This window comes from Neofelis nebulosa, chromosome 12 (assembly GCF_028018385.1).
Source record: "Neofelis nebulosa isolate mNeoNeb1 chromosome 12, mNeoNeb1.pri, whole genome shotgun sequence".
Lineage (NCBI taxonomy): Eukaryota > Metazoa > Chordata > Mammalia > Carnivora > Felidae > Neofelis > Neofelis nebulosa.
The window spans coordinates 39,387,152-39,405,709 of record NC_080793.1 but is presented as its reverse complement, the minus strand read 5'-3'; the positions used below and the strand labels follow the sequence as shown (position 1 = coordinate 39,405,709).

Here is an 18,558-nt window from a genome sequence, read left to right as displayed (position 1 = left end):
GTTGCTTTATAAGCTAGCAAGTTTTGTATTCATATACCCAACATATGGCTAAAATTTTAATAAAAGCTCTAAGATCCCTGTGTTTGTCTGTATGTTTATGTATGTCCATATATGTATGTTACTCTGGATGACACTGCCAGAATTAATTGTAAAAGAGCTCTATTTAATTGGCTTAAAGAAAAGCAAGTGCTTATATAAATTAAACATTCTCTCAGAGCAGTATAGAAACTAACCTAAATGTTTTTCAAGTTTATGTGACTTGAGTAGTCTTTGATAAACAAGAATATTGTTGGTTTAGTGAAAACAAGAACAAAAACAAAAACAAAACAAAACAACACGGCAAGTCTTCAGAGCTGTCAGCATTAAAAATAATGCAGAGGGGCACCTGGGTGGCTCAGTCAGTTAAGTGACTGACTTCGGCTCAGGTCATGATCTCACAGTTCGTGGGTTCATGCCCCGCGTCAGGCTCTGTGCTGACAGCTCAGAGCCTGGAAACTGCTTCAGATTCTGTGTCTCCCTCTCTCTCTGCCCCTCCCCCACTCACACTCGGTCTCACTCTGTCCCTCAAAAATAAATAAACATTGAGAAAAAAAAATTTTTTAAAAAGGGGGGGGGGGCCTGGGTGGCTCAGTTGGTTAAGCGACCAACTGCGGCTCAGATCATGATCTTGCAGTTTGTGAGTTCGAGCCCCGTGTCAGACTCTGTGCTGACAGCTCAGAGCCTGGAACCTGCTTCAGATTCTGTCTCCCTGTTTCTCTGCCCCTTCCCCACTCATGCTCTATCTCTCTCTGTCTCTCAAAACTAAATAAACGTTGAAAAAAATTAAAAAAAAATAATGCAGACATACAGCTTTTATTCTAGCTGAGTGTACTAGTCAAACATTTGTCAGGAAGAATAGTAACTTAAAGTGATGCCCACCTTTGTCTAATGTCTAATGAAATTTTCATGACTGATCTAAATATAATTGTTAAGAACAAGTGAATACACTAAATGTAGGTGGGATAAAAGTTTATAAATGATCTTTTCAACAATGATTATATTTTATAAAATATATCTGCTTAAAAATCATTTCCAAAATCTTATCATTTCCAAAATACTTTTGGTAACTTGAAACCTTAAAGTTATACTATGTTAAATTACACGACAGGTATTCATTGAATACCTAGATCATTTCCAATTAAGATAATGTACTGAAAACATTAATTGCTACACATACGTCTAAGTTTACCTACTTTTGTCCTCTTCTTAGAGAGGAACAAAAGCTAATTTGACATCTATAGAATATTGATGTGACAATTCACAGTTGATTACTTCTTAATGTTCACTAGAAATCAGGGTTTCTAAGAGTTCAGAATCCTAATTAGTGTATTTAATTAAAACTAATAGAAAAAAAAAGCTCTATATGCAAAATATATAAGAAAAATAGGGTTATTTTTGGTAAGAAAAGATATGAATTATAGAGACACATTTTTGTTAGGGGAGAAGAGAGTAATTGTGTCCTAAAATAGAATAACTGGTTGTTCCAGAATGAAAAAGAGAAGAATAAAGGACAAAAGCTAAATGGGTGGTGAAAGTTGGAGAAAGAGAGAGTGAGATCAGGACAGACAGAGAATCTTATCTCTTGTGGTCAAACTGGTTTGTTAAAAGGGTTTTAGAGGGGAAAAAAGGAGGGGATTAGACATAAGCTTTAGTATCAAGAGTATACTTATGAAGGGACACCTCAGTGGCTCAGTCAGTTAAGCATCTGACTTCGGCTCAGGTCATGATTTTGTGAGTTCGAGCCCCACATTGGGCTCTCTTCTGTCAGCACAGAGCCTGCTTCAGATCCTCTGTCCCCCTCTTTCTCTGCCCCCCCACTCATGCTCGCATGTTCTCTGTCTCTCAAAAATAAATAAATATAAAAAAAAAAAAGAGTGCACCTATATAAAACTAAAATTTAATTTTCTTTCACCTGTTAAAAGGAAAAAGTTCTCTTGGGTATTGGTGTACTCTTTCTTGAAAAAAAAAATTGAAATATAATTGACATATAACATTATGTTAGTTTCAGATGTGCAACAGTGTGACCAAACTGAACTGACCTAAGAGATTGGTTCAGTGAAATCTACCAGCTCGGGTTCTAGATTGTGAAATTTCTTGAAGAATTTTCAAAGGTAGGGAATGAATGGTAAAAGAATGTGCCATGCCAAAATATGATTACAGGATTTTGGGACATGCTACTCCAAAATATGCTGCTTTGGTATAATGGTTGTTTTGAGCTGTAGGACACTTGAAAAATAGCCAGTGCAGGGAGATTGTTCTCTGAATTTCCCTTATCTGTCTAAAGACAGATCCCCGAAAAGGAATTCAACTGTCATATATCCCCTCCCCAGGAATTTCATAAACCAGGGAAGACTGAGAAGTTACTTGGTCCTAGGGTATCCTCTGCTAGGAGGAGACTTTAGAAGTTAACACCATGCTCAGACAAACTTTGTACAAAACACTGTATCTCCCATCCATCTTTCCTAAAATTCATGCCCTCTCCCAGGGGCGCCAGGGTGGCTCAGTCAGTTAAGCAACCAACTCTTGATCTCAGCTCAGGTCTTGACCTCACGGTTGTGAGTTCAGGCCCCAAGTTGGGCATATACCTACTTTAAAAAACAAAACAAAACAAAAACATGGCCTCTCCCCTAGGAGGACTGCATCCCCTTCCCTTCCTTGTTCCAATTAAAATGGCATTTACTCCTGAATTCTAAGCCATCTCAGGGGCTTACTTATTTTCCCCTGGGTATCTCCTATGTATATATGAGGTATACATGTTAATAAAGTTCTGTTTGTTTTTCTCTTGTTAATCTGTCTTTTTTGTTTTTTTGTTTGTTTGTTTGTTTGCTTGCTTGCTTGTTTTTTAATTAGGCTCTACACCAAATGTGAGGCTTCAACTCACAACCCTGAGATTGAGTCCTATGCTCTACCAACTGAGCCAGCCAGGCACCCCTAACCTGTCTTTCATTACAGGGTTCTCAGCCAAGAATGCAGAAGGGTAGAGGGGAAATTGTTTTTCCTCCCTGGAAGGTTTACAAATTTTAATTCTCTCTCTCCCACTTACCTCATTCACTCCTATCTATCAATTAATCAGTTAGTGCTCTACCCTGGATGCCAGGGATTAAGAACTGAATGAGAGACACCAAAGGTGGGGGCAAGGGTGGACAGATATATTTTTAAAAATTGAAAGAAAGAAAGAAAGAAAGAAAGAAAGAAAGAAAGAAAGAAAGAAAGAATTACCATAAAGTGTGATAAATTCTATAAGAAAGACAAGTTTAGGGGCTATGAGAGCTCAACAGAGTGGTACATCATTCAGATGATGAAGGAGATGGGGTAAGAAGATGGTACCTACACTGCCTCTTTATGGACGAATAATTGTTAATTAGTCAATTAGTCAAGAGGAAGGATGAGGAGGCGGCAGATTGGATAAAAGAGGAAAAGAAGGAGTCAAGAATGACATCCAGATTGCTTAATAAAACCAATTAGATCTTCAAAACAAAACAAGAAATGACACCCAGGTAGCTTGGGTGATGAGCAAATATGGTGCCAGTTGCTAAGACAGATAAGACCAGAAAAGGGACAGATATAAAAGAAAACAACTGATTAGGTCTTGGACATGCTGAGTCAGGTGCTTGTAGATATACAGGGAAAAATGACCAACACAGCACTTCCAAAGCATGTTCTAGGAACCCAAGTTCCAGGAGATATTAATATTCCAAGAAAAAGGCCAAGGGGCGTGGGTAGAGTCTGTTGAAGGTTGTATTAGTCCAGATTCCCCGGGAAACAGAGCCAGAGGCAAGAATTATATGCTGATGCCTTTTATGAAGGTGCAAACCCAAAGCCTCAAGAGTGAGCCATGCAAAAGGGAAGTGAGGCAGGAAGGGATGGGAAACAGTGCAAAATGCAGGGAAGAGCAGCTGGTGGGCCACAGAATTACACAGTTGGCTACAGTAGCAACAGTAAAGAAAAGCAAAAGGCTGGAAGTCCACCACTCAGGCAGTGTAACAGAGACTGAGAAAACATAGATTGTATCTAATACAGACTTCAAATAAGTTTAAGAAGTACTGGATATTACATGCCCCCTCTTGGAAATTTGCAACTCATTTTAACACATTAACAGTTCTAGAAGTAACTCAGCAAGGAAATAAATTTCATTTTATTTAACACAGTATTTCCCAAACTTACTTGACCACAGAAGCTTTCTTTCATGTGCTGCTCGTCTATAGAACTCAGTTCTGGTCCGCTGTGGATACCAGAATCTGGAGCAAAGGAGAGAGTACAGATTGGATAGGGAGTTGAGAAGCATATAGGTAGTGACTGAAGCCCAGAGGATGGAGGAGATCATCCAGGAAGAGTTTGGAGAATGATCCTAAGCCAGAGCCCTGGGATGCACCAATATTAAGGGATAGCACAGGAAGAAGATCTCTCAAGAACAAAGGAAGAGACAGCCACAGAATTTGGATACTCAGAAAACATATTTAGTTATTAAAGCAGAAAGGAATTTATAACTGAGTATAGGTGAACAGAGGACACCCTAGGACCAAGCTACTCAAAAATCTATTCTAACCATCAGACATTATCCAGGAGCTTGTTAGAAACGCAAGATTTGAGATCTACTCCAGATCTATCCTTTACTATATCCTCTGGTCATTCACATGAACATTAAAGTGTAAGAAGCTCTGGCTTATAGCAATGCTGGAATGGGTGGAGGTGTAGACTAAATGGAGCTTCCAGAGATACCTGTAGACCCTCAGAATCAATTTGCCTCTGCCCTCATGATCAGGAAAGAAGCCACCAAACAACTAGTGCTACAGGAAGCTCCTGAACTAGGAAGGTGGTGATCATGAAACAAGCTGGCCTCCTTCCACACCAGCAAAACTTACCTGCTGCCTCTCCCCCTCTTAGTTCCAGGATCCAGTCTCATGTAAGTTCATTTAATTGGCAGTTTCTAAACCACATTTGGAATGCCAGCTGCAAGGAATTCTAGGAAGTGGAGCTTCCCGGCTCTAATGTACTAGAAGGAAGTGGAAAGGGATGTTGTATGAGTATGACAGGAGCTGATAGCTGTCCCCCAATATCTCTATCCTACCCTTCATCCATGGTAATAGGATCTTCAGGTTGGCACATGACTGTCCGGAGTAAGGATGTCTTCCAGCCTCTCTGCAGATAGATATGACCATGTGACCAAGTTTGGACTAATAATGTAATGGAAATGTCACAAAGCAGCTCCCAGGAATCTTTGAGAGACAGCAGGAGCATACCCTTTACACTCTTCATCCCTCCCTCTAACATGCTGCTTGGAGCATGAGATGCTACCATCTTGGACTACGAGGTTGAGGGCTATATGCTGGGGTTGGCAGAGCACAGCTATGAAGAGCCAGAGTTCCTGAGAACTTCCTAAGTCAGAGCGACCATTCCTGCTCTGACGACTTACCTCAGTATACGTGAAAGACTAATCAACCACTGTTATTTTGGAATGCCCCCACAAGAACCTAATCCTAGCCAATACAGATGTCAAAGGCACGGATTCTTAACATTGGCAGTTCATTGATTCCTTTGAGAATGCAATGCCCTGGACCATCCTCCCTAAAAAAAATACACTTTTGTATAACTCTTCGTATAACAATTTCAAGGACTGCTGTCCTTGAAAATGTTGTTTTTACCTGAAGACAATCTAAGGACTCATGAACCCTTTGCTAAGAACCCCTAGAGTTGAGATTTTCAAGAAGAAAAGGTTATAACCAATAGGCAAAGGGCTCAGAGTAAAAGTAAGAACTGAAAAATGGTCCCTGGATTTGGTCCAGACTGTTGATGCCATTGGTTGGAGGAGTTTCAGTGGGGTAGGGTAGAGTGGGGGCAGAAACTAGACTGCAGAGTTCTGGGAGAATGATAATCAAGAAAGTGGAGGCAGCAAGTATTGTTAACTATTTGGAGTCAACCAGTAGCCTGGCCCCAAAGATGGCGGTGGCTGAGAGACAATGGAGGTCATGGGCTCCCAAGAGGATTTTCCTGGCTTTCTTCTGCTTCTAGGACCAGACCAGCCAGAGTGAGGGTGATTTGGAATATCCAACATCATTTCACGTTGCACCCCATTTATCCTTCACGGCGTTGGAAATGCTGGCCCTGTCTCAGAAAGGAGGGGAAACTGGGATCCTGGGAACAGAAAACATTCCTGAGGGAATGAAGTCTAGAGGATGATTTTGGCTCAGCCAGAATAGATGTTATCAAGTCCTTCCTCTTCAGACAGTCCACACTAGGATACCTCTGGGCATCCTTCAATGAGAAGATTGTCCCCTCTGTCTCCTCTCTTCCCACCTATGGTGTTGCTGCTATAGCTGGACCCCAAACCTAAAACCAGTACATCCAATAGCCTTGGCATACCTGTGGAGTTAACATCAAAGCAGACCACAGCTTATCCTCTGGAGAGAAGGAACCACATCATGTGTCCTGGTTTCTTTTCTTACCCGGAAGCTCTTTCATGCTTTTCTGCAATCAGGACTCAGACTGGCATTCCTGATGTGCCTCCATGATTTTCTCCCCTCATACCTGTCAACCCTGCTCTGAGATCCCGGCTTTTCCTGGTCCTGCACCCGGAGCTGTTTCTCTGCACTACCCCCTGAGTACGTTTGTCACTTAGTCCTGTCTCTCCTTAACATCATCCTTTCAAATGATAGAACCACTTTCCCAATCAAAGATTTACTGGGCAAGGGTCCTCCCCAGATCCCCATGGTGGTGAAAGTGGACAAAATCTAGTCATATGTGGGAAACTGGAGACAGAAATGGCTCAGATTTCTTACCTCAGAGCCCCAAGGCACAGCACTGGCAGAGGGAGCCTATCAAAGAGGCTCTGCTCTGAGTGGCCTACCTTTTGTGGAGACACAATGTGCTCATTCATATCTGCTACCTTGGGATAAAACGAGGGTCTCTGCTGGGGCCTTACACTTGCCAGTTAGCCAAGGCGGAGCCAGGAGTCCCTCAAAGGCATCAAGTACCCAGGGAATGAGCAAGGGTCCCAGGTCAGAGTCAGAGCAGGGTTTGCTTTCACCTCTGTGGCTCCCACTTCCCAGGACAAGTTCTAGCAGCTCTGGAACATGGCTCCCTCCAGAGAAGAGACTAGGCTTACAAAGTGGAAATTGTCCAATAAAATGTGTAAACATCCCACCTGTACCCCTCCCACTTCCCACCACCTGGGGCCCCATGGTTTGAAAACAAAGCTTAGCCACTGAAAGCCTTTATGTAGATAAGAGCTGAGCCAAGCAGCCTGGTTCCTTTGGGCAGCCTCTTCCTCCTTCCCTGACTAGCATTTCCTGGGTGAGAAGGAAGAACTCAGTGAAAGGAGTAAGCTTCCCCAGAATTTTAGCAAGGTACTTAGAAAGAAATACGGGCTCTGGCCTCTGAAAAGCCTGGATCCCAATCCAATCCCTGCCACTTACCTGCTGTGTGACTTTCCCTTAACTTTTCTGAGCTTCCACTTATTTTCTCAACTGTAAAATGAGGATTAGAATTCCTCTTATATAAGGTTGTAAGAATCCAATGAAATACTATATGTGTAGTACCTGGCTTTTTTTAATTGGTATGAACCTGTTTGGAGATAGAGCTTCTAAATAACTTTCCTTTTCTCTCTGCTCTCAGCTTGCCTTCCTCCCCTCTCATCATTTCTCTCCCCAGCACCTGGAAATCTCTCCTAGGTCCCTATTATTCAAAGGTCCAGGGCAAAGCAGCCTCACCTATGAGAGCTTGTTAGAAAGGCAGACTCTCAGCTGCCCCAGACCCTCTGAGTCTGAATCTGCATTTGAATAAGATACCTAAATTTTTCTCTGTGCATATTACAGTTTGAGAAGCACATGCCCTGGGTCACGCCTTGCTTCTTTTCCGTACCAAATAGCACTGGATTTCAACAATTCACACCAGTTAACAGCAGTAGTTTCCTCCAGTAAATTGCATACCACATACTAAAACTTCTCCATTGGACACTTGAGTAACAACAAATCATAATAATACAATGATGGTAGCAAAATTTAATATGTACGGAATGCTTTGGTATTTACACTACCCTTTCATACCCACATAATCTCATCTGATTCAAGAATATGAGATAGTTATCTTCAATCAGAGGGTGTTTGAGTGAGTGAATGAATACATGATTGAATGAATGACTTGGGGACTATTTAGAGAAAAGAAACTGAGTTATGAGAGGGCCTTTAGGGTTTCATCAATGAGGAATTTTGTTCAGCCGCTAGTAAGAGCAATTCAAAACAACAGTTTGGACCTAAATGAGATAGGGGATTATTTTCCTCTTACATGATAAACTGTCTCCAGGCAGGCCAGGCTGGTGTGGGGACTCTACAAGTTTCCAAAACTGGAATCCTGCCTTCTGCTCTGCCATTCTTAGCACATGACTTCAACTCGGAGATGAAAATGACTGCTGGAGCTCCATCCATCAAGTCCTGGTCCCAGGGACAAATAAGCAAGAACAGGGGGAAAGGACAAAGAGGTGCTTGCTAGCTAAGTTAACCCCTTTAAACAGCTTTCTAAAAACCTCATCCAATCACTTCCAGTGACCTCTCCTTAGCCATCCCCCTCTACAAGGAAGGTTGGGAAATGTGGTTTTATTAGCCAGCCACTTTGCTGCCCCTAACATAGTAATAAGGAAGGTGAGGATAGCGGCTATTAGGATGAAATCTAGCTTTCTCTACCAAATGGGAATCAATGAGAGGGGGCATTTTGTGTTTCTCCCTTTGTAATCGCTCAATAAGGAATAGAAGAATCTGGAAAAGACAAGGCGGTTGCTTCTGGGCAAAAGGAAAGAGTTTTCTTACCAGTGTATTAGCAGAGGGCCCAAAGTAGGCGTAGATGAGAAACCAGGACGCTTAACTGAAATGTTGCTTTCTTTGTAGAGGATGCTGGCTTCATGGTAGATTATTCATGCTCTTTTTCCAGACTGGGATGCTCTCCCTCCTTTACATCGTAATTCCTAACTCGTTCCAGTCAACTCCTGCTCATTCCTTTAGTTCTCACCTTGTACACTCTCATAATCTTGTTGTATGTTCTCAGAAACCCGGAGTTTACCTGTATAGTATGTGTTCCAGGTCTGCCCTGCCCTAACCTGTTTTCCCACCTCCAAGTATAAGGTCCCTGAGGGTAGATACTATGTCTATATTATTGATCATTGGATTTCCAGCACCTTCATGGTAACCAAGCATGGAGGTGGCACAAAAAGGATGCACTTGAATGAATGAATGTATCTGGTAAGAAAGTTCACATTATTCCTTAGCTTTTTTGGATTACAAATAACAAAAATCCACCTGCATTATCAAGAAGGGGAAACTTAATTATAACGATACAGGGGCATGCCACAGAGACAAAGGACTAGATTAGAGCTTGACCTCAGGAATGAAATACTATATGCCATGGAGCAGAATCAGAAACTCAGATGACACTGGGAATCTCCTCATCTTTCATTCTCTCATTAGATCAGTTTCTCCTGCTTGTTACTTTCACACAGGGGGGAAAATATGGCTGTCAAAAGAACTTAAGAGTTACATGTTATTGGACCAATCAGCTGGAGAGAAGTTAACATAGCTCTTCTTCTCTCATCTCTATCCCTGGTTGGAAAAACCAGAAACATTATTGTTCTGGTATGGGTTAAGTGCCTGACCCTGGACCAATCAAGTGACCAGGGACTAGGGTCATATTGTAGAAACATGGCATTTCCCACTGCAGCCTTGTAGTTTGGGTATGGGAGAGTTGATTCCTGAAAGAGAGGTTTTGGGAAGACCAAACAGTAGATGTCCATTGGAGCGAGCATTGGCTCCCCACACACCAGCCCCAGTTCCTCAGCCACAACTCCAGCATCTCCTTGGATTAATGCCTGGATCTCTGAGGCCTCGGTGGGTCTTCATGGCCATTGTGAGAGTTCTCTGGTAGATTCTAGCATCTGGCTTCCAAAATTTTATTCATTCCCCAAAACCCCTCTTTCCCAACAATACCAATGTGCAGACATACCACTGAAACTTGAGCTTCACAGAGAAGGCCTCCTCAACGACTGAGAATCTGCTGGGCTTTCCTGGCTGCAGAAGGTGGAAAGTGGAGTCTGGAGAGCTGTTGGGCAAAGTCAGATAGGAGATGGGAGCAGCTCTCTCCAGGATTTCTTCCAACCAGCACTCTACTTCTCTTACATCTGGCCATCATTCAGCTACGAGGGATGAGCTTCCAAAACCATCTGACAAATGAAGAAACTGAGGCCCTAAAAAGGGACAAGATATGAAGGTGGTCATTTGGCAGATCAATAGCAAAGATAACACTTGAATTTAAGTCTCTCTTCTTTATGCTTTTAATATAGGGACTGGAAGAGTTTGACAATACTTCTGCAGAGACAATGCTATGCTCACTAGATGTAGATTACATTTCCCAGGCCCCTTGGCATCTAGATATGGACCATATGACTGAGTTCACCCAATAGGAGGAAGGTAGAAGAAAAGCATGCCATTTCCACATTTGCCCATAAAATATCCCAGGTAATCTTCCACACCCTCTCTCCTATCTCTATAAGGCTGGAAACAAAAGGCTCTGAGATGGGAGCTTCCTCATGGAAGAAGGCCAAATCTCTGATTTCACTGCCTGGAGAAGAGCTGCTCAGGAGTTACCCTACCAAGAAGATCTGAATTGGATTTTACAGGTGCAATAAATAAATCCTTACTGTGTGAAGTCACTGAGATTTTGAAGTTGTATATTGTTATACGTAGTATACCATTCCCAGACTGGCACATCTTTGATGGAACCCCTCCTTATTATGAGTTACATTTGACCTCTTCCAGCACTGTCTCTGCCCTTTGACCCTGACAAAGACCCAAAATACAAAGGGGCAGTACAGCTTTGTGACTAGGAACACAGGCCTTAAATCCAGTCATATCTGAGTCTGAAACCCCCCCCCCCCCAAAAGACCCAAGCAGGTTTCTTTGTCTCTTTGAGCCTGTTTCCACATGTGTAAAGTAGAGACAGTTTCTAGTTAAAATGTGGTTGTAGGGTTTAAAAACATATTATATAACCAGTGGTTCTCCATTGAATGATGTCACTCTGGGAGGGAGAGAGGGAGGGAGTTGGGAGGGAGGAGGGAGCTGGAAATTGTAAGGTCATGTTTGGTTGTAACAATGACTGTGGAACCCTTCTAACTAAAGATGCTAGATGTCCTGTGATGCTTAGGACACTCCTCCACAGTAACAAGCTGTTACTCGTCTGCCAAGCTTTCATATGGTCCGTTGGACATTCATTTATCTGACGTTACAATAATGTAAGCCTAGAACTAAACGCTGTTTTACAAAGAACCACAAAGTATTTTTGCATGGTTTTAATGTCAGTTGAGTGTTCCAGGAATGTGTTTGCCCTGTGTCACTGTCAGCACTTTGACAGGAATCAGCACCCTCACGGGAGGATAATTCAGGGAGGGGTTAATTTGCAAAATGACGAATTACAAAGGTGTGGACAGGTGTGGGGAAGCCAGACAGGACAGGGCAGGCACCCAGGTCCAGCAGCAGCACAGCTGTCACCACCGCCATATATCCAAGGGGGAGGTGGGGGGCGGGGCGAGATTACTGGAACCTGACAGGGAAGAAGTGTTGCTGACAGTATTAGATTCCCAGGCTGCCACAACAAATCACCATGACCTTGGTGGCTCAAAGCAACAAAAATTTATTCTCACCATTCTCAAGGTCAAAAGTCTGAAATCAAGGCAACATCAAGGCCACAGTGCCTCCGAAGACCCCATGGGAGAATGCTTCCTGGCCTCTTCCAGCTTCTGGGGGCCCCCAGTGTTCCTTGGTTGTCTGCATCACTTCGGTCTCTGCTTCCATCTTTACATGGCCATCTCTTCTCTGTGTCTTCTCTTCTGTGTCTTATGAAGACACTCGTCTTTGAATTTAGGGTCCATCCAGGTCATCTAGGGCAATCACATCTCAAGAGCCTTAATTACATCTGCACAGATCCTTTCTCCAAATAAGGTTACATGCACAGGTTCCAGAAGTTAGAATGTGGACATTGGCGAGGCCACTTTTAGGCAACAGGCTTGAGCAATGGAAAAAAGGTAAGGTAAAAGGGCCCACAGTGACCACCGGGCTGAAAGCAAACAGGCCCAGTAGGCGACCGACTTCAAAACATCCAGGGGCCCTAGCTGACCAATGGGCTACTTACTACTTACACACAGGCACAGGTATCAAAAGGGGACAATTCTGTATGTTTGCATACCTCCTCACCTTCCCCCTTAACTACAGCCCCGTACCACAGCCTCTTTGCTGTCCTGCCTGCTGCTTCCCTTGCAACTTATTCAATAGACTTCTTTCTCCTTTGTTCTGCCTTCGGTGAATTCTTTCACCACCTGTGCTGCTGGCCTCCACCATATCAGGTTGCCCCACAGACAGCTTTTGGGGGCCCTCATTCAACCCTCTGTAGCCACCCTGAGAACAACAGTGACTTTAAGATGAAGGTATAGATAGGAGGTAGGCAGAAAAATAAAAACCCCAATCTCCTTCCCCTCCCTCATTCCATCTCCTGTCTTTCATTGGCCAAACCCAACAGGAAATCAAAGGCCAAGAGTGTGGTGGTTGTGACAGGCTCCCAGGGCCAAGAGCGGGATAGAGAAGTGGGGGAGAATGGATCTGGAGGGGCAAACAAAAGACAGGGGAGCACTGTGTCAATCAAGGGAAGATTGGATTCTGTTTTATTTGGAACTTTAGCAGGGAAGTTCACCATGCAGAAATCATGATTGAATGGCAACGGTGCTGGTGGTTGCTATTAGAGCCAATAATGTAACATAGGTGTAACAGCCTGTGTTTGTAGTTGTTGCCCATTTACAGGGGATGGCTGCTTCATTATATCTGCCAGCGGGGTCTGTCCAAGCATTTCCATATTGAACATTTCACAAACTATTTTTAATGTTTATTTATTTTTGAGAGAGAGAGCACAAGTGGAAGAGGAGCAGAGAGAGAGGAGAATAGAGGATCTGAAGCCAGTTCTGTGCTGACAGCAGCAAGCCCAATGTGGGGCTTGCCCTCGCGAACTGGGAGATCATGACATGAGTCAAAGTCAGATACCTAACTGACTAAGCCACCCAGGTGCCCCTCACAAATCTTTTTTTAAGTCTGTTTATTTATTTATAATGTTTATTTCTTTTTTTTATTTAAAAAAATTTTTTTAAAGGTTTATTCATTTTTCAGAGACAGACAGAGCATGAGTGGGGGAGGGGCAGAGAGAGAGGGAGACACAGAATCTGAAACAGGCTCCAGGCTCTGAGCTGTCAGCACAGAGCCTGACTCGGGGCCTGAACTCAAGGACGGCGAGATCATGACCTGAGCTGAAGTCAGATGCTTAACCGACTGAGCCACCCAGGCACCCCATATAATGTTTATTCCTTTATTTTGGGAGAGAGGGGCAGGGAGGGAGGGGCATAGAGAGAGAGAGACAGAGAAAGAGAGAGAGAATCCCAAGCAGGCTGTGCACTGTCAGTGCAGATCCTGACATAGGGCTGGAACTCACACACGGTGAGATCATGACCTGAGCTGAAATCAAGAGTCGGACGCTTAACCGACTGAGCCACCCAGAAGCTCCAAAAGTTTATTTATTTTGATAAGGAGAAGGCCGAGAGAGAGAGAGACAGAGACAGAGACAGAGAGAGGGAGAGAGGGAATCCTAAGCAGGCTACGTGCTATCATCACAAATTTGCATGTTGTCCTCGCACAGGGGCCATGCTAATCTTCTCTGTATTGTTCCAATTTTAGTATATGTGCTGCCCAAGCAAGCAAAAAATATATATTCTTGTATTCTAAACACCTTTTATTTCCGCCTTTAAATTATGAGGCATTTGTTAGTTTAATATTATGAAACTGTGATGCAGGTTGGCTATATTATCTATGAATGCTAAAAATGGCATTGAAAAATATTATTGGGTTGCATAAAGTTGAGAGTTACAAGGTGTAGGTGACTCATAGTGCCAACACACTAAGAGCTGGATACATAGGACCTATTGTCATTAGGGCTGTTATCACACTTCATCACTTCCAAGCACAATTGGATTGAGGACCCTGGAGACCAGGCCTGCTGTGAGTCACTAGGGGAGGAGAGGGCCTAGAGCCAGTTCCCCTGGAGGTGGTATGACGCAAGCCTGGGTCCCGAGAAGCCCCGGCTCTGACACCACTGTTCCCTCCCCCAGAGCAAGATGCCTCCAGAGGAAGAGACTCTCTTGAGCCCTGGAACCCCCAGATAAGCTCCTAGAGCACACCAGCATCCCAGGCTTTCCCACAAAGCCAGGAGCGGTGAGGGAGGCAGCTAGGCCAGGCTCCAAAGCTGCAAACCAGACACGCCCCGCCTGGCCAAGCTTACGTCAGTGGGCTGGCCAGGTGGGGGAGGGGTGGAGTTGGCCTCGGAGCCAGGCGGTCTCACCCCCAGGGGAAGGGAGGAGTTGAGAGCAGAGGGAGGAGGGGAAGGAGGGAAGGAAGAGAAAGGCGGGAAGAGGTGGGAAGTGAGTTCAGGGAAGTCTGACTCAGGCCAGTCTTGACAGCTGTAGGAAGGGGAGGGAGATGGGGAATGTGTTACCTCCTCGCTCCAAACTGGGCTTTCAAGACCCCTGCCTACATCGCCATCCCCAGCCATGCAGAACTACTTATAGGTCTCTTCAAAGGCCTATAAGGGCTAATCCACGCCTTTGGTTATACACCAGGCTAATCCACCTGAATTGCCTTTTCCTGGCTCATCTAGCTCAAGGCTTGCTTGAAAACATCACTTTCTCCATGAAGTATTCCCCAATCCAGACACAATTACTCTGGTCTCTGCACTGAAATCTATAGATGTCTAAAGTAGACTAGAATTGTCATTTATTAATTTAGTACAATGTTCATAAGCTTTAGTGTGCATCAAAATCACCCACGAAGATTTTTAAAATGTGGATTGCTGATTGCAGAGTTTCTGATTCTAATTCTGGTCTGGGGTGATGTGGGAGGAGGTAATTGAGAAGACATGACTGCTGGTTGACCCTCAAGGAGGTCCTGGGCAGCAGGAGGCTCATCACCCCCTCCCCTGTCCTTGGAATGTATGCTCTGCCTACTGTTCCCACAGCGGGAGCTGTTCCAAGGATGAAGTTTTGAAAGAGTAAGGTGTTGAGATCACCTGGACTGAAGACAAGGCTGAACCCAGGTTATGCCTCTGTATGAACTTTTAAGATTAGGCGGGTGGGTGCAGACATGTATTTCTCTTGTGGCTCTAAAAGCCAAGCCTCCTAAGTAAGTTCCCTTGCTTATTAAACCTGCCTCCAAACAATCTGGAGTGATCTGCTTGTTTCTTTGGCCTCTCTGCCCTCTGTGTATGGGGCCAGTTTATGAACCAACAGGTGGGGTCAAGAATTTTCATTTCCAGGGGTACCTGAGTGGCTGAATCTGCTAAGTGACCAATTTTGGCTCAGGTCATGATCTCACAGTTTCTGGGTTCGAGCCCCACATCGGGCTCTGTGCTGACAGCTCAGAGCCTGGAGCCTGCTTCAGATTCTGTGTCTCCCTCTCTCTCTGCCCCTCCCCAACTTGTGCTCTGTCTCTCTCTCTCTCAAGAATAAATAAACATTAAAAAAATTTTTTTAAAGAATTTTCATTTCCAGTAAGTGATGCTGCTGGTCCAAGGATCATACTTTGATAACCACTGGTTTGGTACAAGAAATGATGCTTCGTGGGCATGATCAGCACTTATTTATTAATTCATTCAGTGAATGTCTACTGCAGGCTTGCTATATGCCATACATAGACCACTTGTTCCATAGTCAATAATAACCAAAGCAGAGGTAGAACCTACCCCCATGGAGCTTCCGATATTAAGCAAATAAACATACTGTTAACTATACACTAACAAGTTGTGATAAGTGCTCCAAAGGAAAAGAAAAAGAATATTATAAAAAATAATAATAACAAGAACCTGTTTCAGACTGGGTGGTCAGGTAAGGCCTTTTGGGTGACAGAGACATTTATATAGGCATCCTTTAGACCAACTCCTACAGCATACACTTACTGCTCTGTATGGTTATCTATTCGTAAATTGTTCAGCTAACCACTAGACTGTGTGCACCTTGAAAGCTAGAATCTTGTGTTATTAATATTTGGGCCTTCAGCATGCAACAGAGAATAGAGCCTTGGTAAATAGTGGGAAAATGGATGGAAAGATGGAAGGATCACTGGAAGGATGAATAAATGGATGAATAAAATGTCAGATGTATGTATATATGCATACATGGATGGATGGATGGATGGATGGATGATGAATGAATGGGTGACTGTCTCTGGCAGCAACATGGAGCACCAGAATTCCTGGTGGTATCAGTAAGACAGGAGTGGAAACTAACAGAAATTTAGCTGATTCCTTTGCTGTTTTCCAAACTCTGTCTATCATTTAAGGTGACCACCAATGGCCCCTCTTCCCCAAAGCTCCCTTGATTACCATTGTTAAGCCCCACTCCCCACATGAAGGAGTTACTGTCACCTCTTGCATTCCCACACATGCCACACTGACTTCAACACACACAACTGCCTAACACTTGCCATGTGCTCACCACCTGCATGCAGTTTCTCAGGGCAAGCCATATTCTCTGTGTCAGTTTTAGAAGCCAAAAGGAGAAGGAGAGGGAAAAAAAGAAAGTTTTTCTCTTACGGAGCCAAAGAAGGCATAGAGCTCAGAGGGGGGTAAGGAGATTCTGGCTCTGATAATTTATCACATGACTTCAAAATAGCACTTTCAATGACACATTTCCTCTAGATATGTTTTAGGCTGCTAAGAGGAGCATAGTTTATTTAAAGACTCAATTTGAGTCAAATAAGGAGAAGAAAAAGACCCAGGGTCACTCTGGGGTATTTAAAAATGGGGAGTGGGGGCGCCTAGGTGGCTCAGTCGGTTAAGCGTCCGACTTCAGCTCAGGTCATGATCTCGCGGTCCGTGAGTTTGAGCCCCGCGTCGGGCTCTGGGCTGATGGCTCAGAGCCTGGAGCCTGCTTCCGATTCTGTGTCTCCCTCTCTCTCTGCCCCTCCCCCATTCATGCTCTGTCTCTCTCTGTCTCAAAAATAAATAAATGTTAAAAAAAATTTTTTTTTAAATGGGGAGTGAAAAGAAAACTATATACAGACCAGTTCTTTCCCTTTGAAGACTCGCCACCCAGGATTGAAACTCGATCTGCTTTGCAGGCTTCAGACTTCCATACACTTGTTTCCATTCTCATCGAAGCTCTTGGCCACTCAAGCCCAATCCTACACCAAAGACATTTGAATCTAGAAGGGAATTTCCAAAGGAGTTAGAGGTAGGAGAAGCACTCCCTTCCATTCAAAAGAGGACAGAATGAAGAATCTGGGACATGAAATTCCCCAGAGATTGAAACACAATTCATCTCTATTGTGAAGGATCTCAACAGATGACTCTCAGAAGAGGGCAAGAGGACTAAATACCTTTTGTGCACATGAATAGCTAACATCAATATTAACTAAAGAAATGTAGAGAAAGCAAGATTTCATATGTATACGTGCATGCACGCGCACACACACACACATTTTAAACCATAATGTTCTGTGTGAGTCAGGATGTCCTGAAATGGTCCCAAGTGGAACTGTAATTGGTACATTTCTGAAATCATAAGGCAGTAGTTCTCAAGTACAAATAAAATGCTTCCCCTCCCCCAAAAAGGAGAATGTGAATTAACATCAATTTATTTCCAATTCTGATCATCTAGCCTAACAGAACCATTTGAAATGTAAAAACAAAACAGCAGCAAAAAAGAACACAAATCACAGATACTAATCACAAAGACATTCATCTTTGTGTTATATGTAACAGTGAAAGACTGAAAAATGCCTGTAAGTCCAGCAACTATGGAATGCTTGTTGGTTAGACATTTATAGAATATTATTTATCCATGCCTAATTATGTGTTCTGCAGAGTTCTTCCTTGGGGGATGTGCTGGCAGCAATAATTGTCAGGGGTGCAAGCTGCAGGTCCTTTAGGAGAACACCCTGGTTGAGTCTCTGAAGTCCAAAACCTGGTTCTCAGCTTCTCAAGATCAGAAACTGGCTTTTCTTAGTGCACCAGCTAAGAACAGAGTCTTGGTGACAAATTTTCACTGATACCACTCAAGGCTTCTATAGCCATCAAAGGTCAATCTATTAGATCACAGTAGATGATATGCCTTTCCAAACAGCAGAATATGTGTATCCACTGCCCAAAAATCTGTCCCTCAGCTGATATTGGGGTAAATGGTAAGAAAAATCAGATTTCTTGGTGAGCAGCATGTTTGAATAAAAGAAAATGTGTAGTTCTGAGGAGTATTTTCCAAGTAATGGTGAGGCTTGATGAAATGTTCCTGATCTATAGGACAGACAATGTCTCTAGTGACTCTTTCTTTAGTGCTCTCTTCCTGGGAGAGCAGAGGCTGCTTGGTGACCAGTTTGCTTTCCTGCACCTGCCTTTTCATGCTCACTGCTTCTCTTTATAGTAATGTGGTTCCATTCTTAGCACAGGTGACTGATAAATCCA

General features: G+C 43.5%; 1 long non-coding RNA gene and 1 other non-coding gene across 3 annotated transcripts in view; both read right to left on the bottom strand.

Annotated features, from left to right (window-relative positions):
- The window catches only part of LOC131491778 (uncharacterized), a 50,621-nt gene that overhangs the window by 26,090 nt on the left and 5,973 nt on the right, over positions 1-18,558 (bottom strand). Inside the window, exons 3-6 of one of the 2 annotated variants that reach the window (XR_009251636.1) lie at positions 17,163-17,303; positions 11,717-12,078; positions 10,024-10,264; positions 4,902-5,032 (exon numbers count right to left, since the gene is read on the bottom strand). This is a non-coding gene — a long non-coding RNA (uncharacterized LOC131491778). The other variant, XR_009251635.1, reaches the window with a different exon arrangement.
- LOC131492241 (U6 spliceosomal RNA) lies at positions 13,705-13,807 on the bottom strand. The gene has a single exon (XR_009251951.1). It is a non-coding gene; the product is annotated as a U6 spliceosomal RNA (small nuclear RNA).